Source organism: Leuresthes tenuis, unplaced genomic scaffold (genome assembly GCF_036924035.1).
Source record: "Leuresthes tenuis unplaced genomic scaffold, fLeuTen1.0.hap1 SCAF_21, whole genome shotgun sequence".
In the NCBI taxonomy this organism is placed as follows: Eukaryota; Metazoa; Chordata; class Actinopteri; order Atheriniformes; family Atherinopsidae; genus Leuresthes; species Leuresthes tenuis.
The window spans coordinates 6320937-6329188 of record NW_027325375.1 but is presented as its reverse complement, the minus strand read 5'-3'; the positions used below and the strand labels follow the sequence as shown (position 1 = coordinate 6329188).

The 8252-nt window shown below is 37.1% G+C and overlaps 1 non-coding gene across 1 annotated transcript; it reads right to left on the bottom strand.

Moving 5' to 3' along the window:
- Positions 1-7792: 7792 nt before the first annotated feature.
- trnac-gca (transfer RNA cysteine (anticodon GCA)) lies at positions 7793-7864 on the bottom strand. Its single transcript has one exon. It is a non-coding gene; the product is annotated as a tRNA-Cys (tRNA).
- Positions 7865-8252: the final 388 nt, after the last annotated feature.

The following is an 8252-nucleotide window of genomic DNA, read 5'->3' as shown; positions in this document are numbered from 1 at the left end:
AACAAAAACAACAACAACAAAAAACAACTTTCAAATCAATCCTAAAGTATACAGGGAGCCAGTGAAGGGCAGCCAGAACTGGGGAATATGTGCTCATTGTCATAAATGTTAAATGGAAAAACAACAAAACACTATTCAACTAGAAAGAATTGCTAGTTTCTGCAATACACTGCAATGAACAGCAAAATAAGAAATATAATTGAAGAGAAAATTAAGTTGAAATACTCATGAGGGAAAATGGAGACAAGAAACTGTCACCTTGAAATCAGGAACAGAATATAAACCACTGAATAGAAAAGACAAATGGAGTCTATCAGATCTTTGCTCTGTAAATTTAGATCAAAGGATCCTTCTAGAAAGGCTGGGATGTTGTGTATTAAGCAATATTCTGTTTATAATAGAACATTCAAAGTCTTCAAAATCATATATTGAAGAATATTATTCTGAAATGGCCCCCCAGTTTGTAGATACAGTTTTTTTTTCTCAGATTGCTGGACCACAGCCTATCTTTACTTTTGAGTGACTCTGCTTCTCTAAATTGCCCTTTTTTTTGTGTAATCATGTTACTGACCAGTTGCCGATTTTGTTTGATTAGTGGCAACATATTCCTTCAGCAGTTTCTTTTTAACACCACTTAATTTTTCTAGTGTTTTTTTGCCCTGTTCCAACCTTTTAAAATGCGAGAAGAGCTACTATTTTTCATGAAATAGTTCAAATGTCTCAGTTTCAACATATGATGTGCTCTCTATAATCTATTGAACCAATGTTCATGAGAATTGCAAATCACTGCATTTTGTTTTTATTTACATTTTACTCAAAGTTTGGTATCAGAGTTGTATCACTAGTTATTGTTACAAATACTGAGGAATTGATCTTATGATCAGTGTTTTCTTAGCTTAACTTTTATTTCCATATCCCCACAATCAGCTTGAGGGAATTTGAAGTTTGTTGTTGGTGTTTGAATGCAAACCCTAACAATCAAATGAGTTTTTTCACCAGGGTAGCATACTGACTGCTTTTATTGCCTCCACATGGGAAGTCCAGTGTGTCTGACATGAGTTATCACCATGAGCACAGGACATAAATCTACTCTGACACAACCACCCTGTCAGCCAGGAAACAAGTCAGTCAGTCATCTAGTCCCCTCAGTTAGCCAAGCCCACACAAAGCAGACAGGCTGTCCAGCTTGGCAGCAAAAGGAGCGGTATTCAGGATGCTGGCTGTTCAGTTAGTGCTACTGAGAGTCAGATACAAGACAAGTGTAAGAGTATGTTATCCAGCCAGTCAGACAACTGCTTTTGTAGATTATAGGTAAGTCTAGTTTTAAACATACAGAGGACATGTTGAGATGAGACCTCATGAAAAACAAACAAACAAAAAAATATTCCTTAATACTGAGAGATGATTCTTATGGAATAAGTGACTGATTTTATCTTGATTTTATTCAGGATTACCACATTTAAAAAAAGGTTGAATGAGCTCTACTTTAAAAACAACTTATACAAAAGCCTTTGAAAAAAATTACGTGCAAAATGAGTAGTCATCTTTATTGCAGCTGACTAAATATGAATATAAAGCAAAAGCAAGCAAATAATAAAGTAATTATCAAACAATGATATTCCAATAACACATTGTAAGATATTTAGAATTTTTAGGCCAATCTCTCAAAAATATTCTTGAAATAGAAAACGTAATATTTGTGTTGATAAACAGTGAATCTGTTTATCTTTTAAAATTATTTAATTATTTTTTGGTGCCATCCAGCATGACTTCCAAAGTAATGTATTTCAATAGGATGCAAGCCATCTTGTTTTTAATACCTAACGTTAATCAGGTTGTCTGTAATACATAAAACTTCCACATTCTCATTCCCAACTAGTAAGATACTAACTCTTGGACAAGACCCCCGTGCGTCACTTTGTGCGTCACACATCTTGAAAAGAGTTGGTGTTTTACATGTAAGGGCATATTTGATTGGTCATCTCTGAACTTTTCTAGACATTTTCTGGAGGGTCTCCATGTGTGAACATGAAGGCATGTAGAAGTTTGAACAGTTACATGAAAAGACTTTAATGGTAAGCACCTTGGAAAATCTTCAATGAGACTATGTATGATTGAAGCAGGTAATCCTCCTGAGTGAATGTTTTTGCTTGACATTGCAGATACATGTAAAGTAGATATCAGCACAGAAAGAGGCATAATCTGGGATAAGTAGGTAGCTTTATCTACCTTCCTCCATCTGTAATCAAAGCACAGCAATTTCTGCAATGCATTTTTTTCTGGGAGCCCCTCTGGAGTATTTTAGTTGTGAGATAACATGTTACACAGACACTGTCCTGCTGTGTGTAATACATATGTGAGTGGGCAGCTGTGGGCAAAGTCTGGATGTAATACTGGATGGTTGTGTGAAAATGACTTAAAAAAGAGAAGCCTGACCCAGCTTGACATTCATTCATACTATTAACAGTGCTCCTAATTTTGATCACATCTGCAGCTTTAGCTGTGATGCACTCATGATCATAATTTTTAAAATTTCTACGATGCAGAGATGTCCCTATAATTACTTAGTACTTAGTGTTATCAGCTAGGTATAAGGGACCTTGTCTCACAAATGTCCCACACTGTACAGCTATACATATGTATAAATATACATATATATATGTATATTCCATCTTATCTTTTATTCTAGACAACACTTTGTTTGACAGAAGGCCTATGTTGTCATATATTGATGCACATTTTTTTAGTTTTTTGAAGTTGCATTTTAGAACATTATGTTGGTGAAGTGCTTCTCATTATTTTTCTTATGCTATTGAATAAGTTTGTATTTTCTCGATTCATAGAACAGGTTGATGAAAACTGCAGAATAAAAAAAAACTTTCTCAATTTCCAAGAAAATTGTTTAAGCATGCTTAAAGTTTTTTTTATCATACATAAGTTCAGAATATTAGTTAAATATGAACATGAGCCATTAGCTGTTTCTGCCTCTTCACAACTTGATCAATTTGAAAGAATTCCTGAAGACCAGTTTTCTGAGGTTTTGTATCTCGCTAGCATTAAGTACTCTATTTATTACAACCATGGACAATGTAGCGTATGCATATACTACCTGCTGACGACACTATGTTGCCTAGTTTATTCACTCTAAAACAATTGATGGAAATGAGTCTGATGCATATTTTCTATGAAGCGACATTTCAAACGTTTGCTTTAAATCAATTTTTCCACTGGATAAAAAGCCCTGCTTGTAGTGTGCCCCTTTGCAGCACATGATAGTGTAGCTATAATGAGGGTACCGAATGTAGTTATATTTCTGTCTGAGTTTTCCTGAAAGACTTCTGGACTTTGGAAATTAAAACTGTTGTTTTTTGAGTCAGGTTTAGAAATAGTGGTATCTCAGTAATTAGAAGACAGAGAGACAGTTTATTTCAGTCTAGTGTAACTTTTTGTTAGCAAACACTGACAGTATGTGAAAAAACACAGCTCATATAATTACAGAGCACCCTGAAAATTTTACTCAAATACAATAAAAAGTGAGCCAATAGAGCAGAAAATTATCAAAAAAATTTTTGTTGGACATTGGATTTGTTTTTTTTTCTTATCTGTTTGTTTCTATTCTGTTTTCTTCTTTAGATTCTTGGTCTTTTCAGTCATTGGCTTAAATTTAGGATTTATGCTGTTAGTATTTGTCTAGTATTGATTTGTCTTTTTATTCAAGGTTACTCAAAGTTCAAAGTTTTTTCTGCTTTTTAATTTTTGGTCTTTTATATGGTTTAATTATTTCTTAGTTCTTTGTTTGAGTTTATACTGTGTATTGTGTTTCATATTCTTGTTCTGGTCATTATTCCTTGTTATCCTCAGTTCCCCTGTTTTGGTTATCAGCTTCCACACCTGTCTAAAACTCAGTCAGGCTCAGCTGCAGCCTCTTCTTCATTAGTTCCCCTCAGTATATATATGTATGTACAACTTTATTCAGCTAAGTCTTTGTCAGATCCTTGCTGTTTCCTCATGGTTTTCTCTGCATGTTAAGTTCATATCTGTTCTAGGTTCGTCTGTTCTTAGGTTTTGTTTTTTTCAGTTTACTTTTGTGGTTTTCCCAGCTTGGCCACTTTTTCTGTTCTGTAAAAAAAAATAAAAAATCAAGTCAAGTTTCCCTTTCTTCCTCCTGTTGGCATTGTCTGCATTTGGGTCCTCTTCACATCTTTTCATCAACCGTAACAGATATTTGTGAATAACAGTGTAAATATGAAGTAAGGCTAAAACTGAGAGCATACCTACTTCAAGACATATTTATCCACTATGAAAAGTTTTGTTTTTGGAGGTAAAGACAAACAGCCTTTCAAATTTCCCCTATTAAGATTTGATAGGGGATAAATCTGCTAGAAGTACGTCTATAACTCACCCAGCCATACAAGTCACTGAATAACTAACTGTCTCATTGGCTGACTGTTTCCCTGGCTGTCTGGCTGACGGGGCAGTTAGGTGATTACAAGGACGCCATTGGGTTTTATAGCAGAATAATATGGCCACTGTTCATTCTCTGTCCTTTCTGTCTCGTCCCATGAAGATATAGACGGGGCCAACAGGGGAGTGATTAAGATTTTAGGGAGCTGCCTGGCTGGTTCAGGGGTTAGAGGGTAAAGAGTGGGGATTTATTAGAGCCATAAATTAGACCCAGACATCTTCCCCCTCATTTGTTCCTCCTCTGTGCTCTCTTTATTCAAAAGAACTTCCTTTTGTATTCATCCCCTCCGAAAACTCAACATTTTATAGATAGGTTTATCAAACTATGACAGGCAAGAAAAACAACCAGTTACCTCACTGTGAAAGCCTCACAGAAAGCTAGGCTTTCAGGTCTAAGCTACAAATCTTCCTCTAATGTTTGTGAACATGTCAGCTCCACAGAGGTCCAACTGTACTCAGGTCTGTCCTTAAAGACCCCTGACACCTCTAAGTTTGCTTTAGGAGGAAACAGAGATATTCAGTCAGTACTGAAATACCTCAGCTAAAAGATGGTTAGATATACTTTCTCAATGCCACCTCTCCTTCATGGGGCAGGATCCTTATAGATGATCAAAAGAGACAAAATCCAAACCCTTTCCTAAACCTAGACAAAACAACAACTAAAGACACAATGTGTACAGCAAAATCAAAATGATAATAAAAACGCTGAGTTGTGTGACCCCTGATATCTAGGATGAAATTTGGGTGAAGGACTGAACCATTTTCACTCTGCTAGAAATACATGGCTAGTCCTTTTGCAACACCATGATGCAACACCACCGTTATAAAAACAAATTTCCACATGAGCCCTGATAATATACAGCCATTTTTGTCATGTTGAAGAGGTCTCAGAGACACTGTCAAAAGCCAACACAAATGTCAAGCAACTATAAAGCAAAAATAGTATAGCGGAGGGCAAGAAACCAAAGTTCTGAAGAGTGGTATCTCAGCTCCCGGGTGTTTTAGGGCAGTTTCATGAAAGGACATAATAAAAGTCAATGTACTTCAAAATGAGTCAGAAACAATTAGTTTTTGACATTATAACTTAGGATTATACACTCTGAGGAGTCTTTTTATTGTATCCTGTGGATAATACCTTTTTCCCCGCAATGGAACAGTGGCAGCTAACTTGTTTACTCAAGAATCAGCTCATTGCACTATGGAAAAATGCCAACCGGGTCCGCAAATAGAGGAACTGTGGTGCTATCGATGCGTCAGAGCCAGGGCTTAGGTGAGAGTGTCTGGAGAAGCGGTGGACATACAAATAGATACAAAAAACTAGTGCAAGTGCAAGGGTGTGGGCATCACACTTTTCATCAACTTTATTGTGTGTTTACATCCCTCCATGGGCGATAGCAGACACTTCATGTGATGTCAACCCCTCTACAGTTGTGAGGCTGCAAACACAACATGCAGAGACCTTTATTGTCATTTCTGGTTATTTTAATCATATTGCACTGGACTACCCTCTCTGACTTTCAGAAATTTGTCCTACAAGGAAAGACAGGACTATTGACTTTCTGTATGGCAAGGTCAATGATGCATACAGTGCCATCCACCTCCCCCTGCTGGGAAAGTCAGACCACAACCTAATTCTTCTGGAAACCGCTACCTCATGCACCTTGAGGAAGTGGGCCCCTGAGGCAGAGAAAGCTCTGAGAAATTGGTCCATAGGTCAGGTCAGAGGAGTCTGCACCCCAGGAAAGCTGCTGGTCCAGACCAAGTGTGCCCAAGAATGTTCAAGGCCTGTGCTGTGGAAATGAGAGCCACTTCAACATGTCTTCAACGTAAGTTGATGGCTGGGGAGGGTACCTTCACTGTAGAAGACATGCTTTCTATCAGTTCCCAAGAAGGCACATTCCAGTGAAATTTTCTGAAATCACCTCATCTGTCAAATCTTTCCTCACTTTGCTCTCTTTTTCCCCCTGTTTAATTTCTCAAATGATATTATGTACATGTGACATTATTGTGGTCATTAACTTGTATTTTCCTGTTCCAACAGGTATTCTTTGAATGGTGTTACAATGTTTTTTCCCCCTCCTTTCTGTCTTCTCAAACCCCAGCTGGTCGAGGCGGATGGCCACCCTTCCTGAGTCTGGTTCTGCCAGAGGTTTCTTCCTGTTAAAAGGGAGTCGTTTCTTTCCACAGTCGCCTCAGGCATACTCAGGAAGGGAGATTGGACTGAAGAGAAGTTTTGATGCAATCTGTTGGTTTCCTGAGCTAGGATATTGATTTTGAATTGGCTCTATATGAATGAATTGGATTATTTTGAAATTAATTCATTGGATTTCATTGGATTATGATTACAATGAATTGAACTCAAATTGGCTTGAATTGGACTATATTATTTAAGTGCCTTGAGATGACGTTTGTTGTAATTTGGGGCTATATAAATAAAACTGAACTGAATTGAAATGAATTGTAGGGTGTAATTATCATTATTATTACTATATTATTATTATTATCCAGGAGGGTGGACACAGGAGCCTGGTGGTGACTGTGTGAGATGGTGCAAAACTAACCATCTACAGCTGAACACCACCAAAACAAAGGAGAGGGTAGAGAAGTAGAAGGAATAGTTGACCTCGGGAGGTCCAACACCTGATCCCTGATATACTGATATACTGATATACTAACATACTTGAGTGCTACAGAGCACTATTACTTGACTACTGTAGACACACAGCTGTAGAAATATCTAAGAAAAAATATGATTTTAGACCACAATGACCAGTTGTAACTTCTATATGACAGTCCATACAACAGTAAGTTTAAAAGATTAAGATTATCCACATTTCATATCGATGACATAATGTACCCCCTCATCTTCATCCTTTAAACTCTACCCCTCTCCTCAACCGCATGAGTTCAGATGTTGGTGTGGTATAGCTATATAAGACCAGGCCTGTGTGGCGACCAGCATACTGCTGGTTCAAACCACAAAACACACAGTTTTCAAGGCTTCCCTTTAATCAAAGGACTACCTCACACACACTCCCATACCTTTAAAGATCTAAAATGGGAGAGACGGGACTGGTGGTGGAAGAGGATCTCTAAAGTTGTGTTCTTAATCTTTTCAGTAAGTCTGACCATAAAAAAAAACATTTGTACTTTTATTTTTTATTCATGAACCAGTTCAACACTTTCATCACATTCATCCACCCGATCACATACTGATGCTTGAAACACAGTTTTTTAAAGTGTTTCTAAGATACTTTGTTGGACATGCAGCTTTATGTCATGTTCATAGTACCTTCCAGTCAAATATTCCACAATTATCCTGGTTGCAAGGGGGCACCCAGAGTTGAAATGGGGACCTCTTGATCTGCAGTCAAATGCTCTACCACTGAGCTATACCCCCACATTCTTCACCACTTCACCAAAACCAAGCAACATGATCCTTGACACTACTGTTTTAAAGCGCTTGCACTCACTTTAACATTAAACCTTCTGTAGAGATTCGGTGATTGAGGAATAACGTAGAAAAGAAAGCCAGTGCCGTATATAGTGACAGGCTCAACCTCCAAGAAGCATTAGTATAACCTATAATTGTAAAATGAATTATCTGTACATTTCAGTCTGATCAAAAGTTTAAAAAAATACGAATCCACATGTATTAGAGCTATTGTATATTTAATAATCTAATATAGATATGCAGTATAGGGCCTCAGAATCTCAGTGATATTTGCTAAAGCATTTTATATTAATGAGCTTTATTATAATGTTGCAAATCTTTGCTAATCTAATCT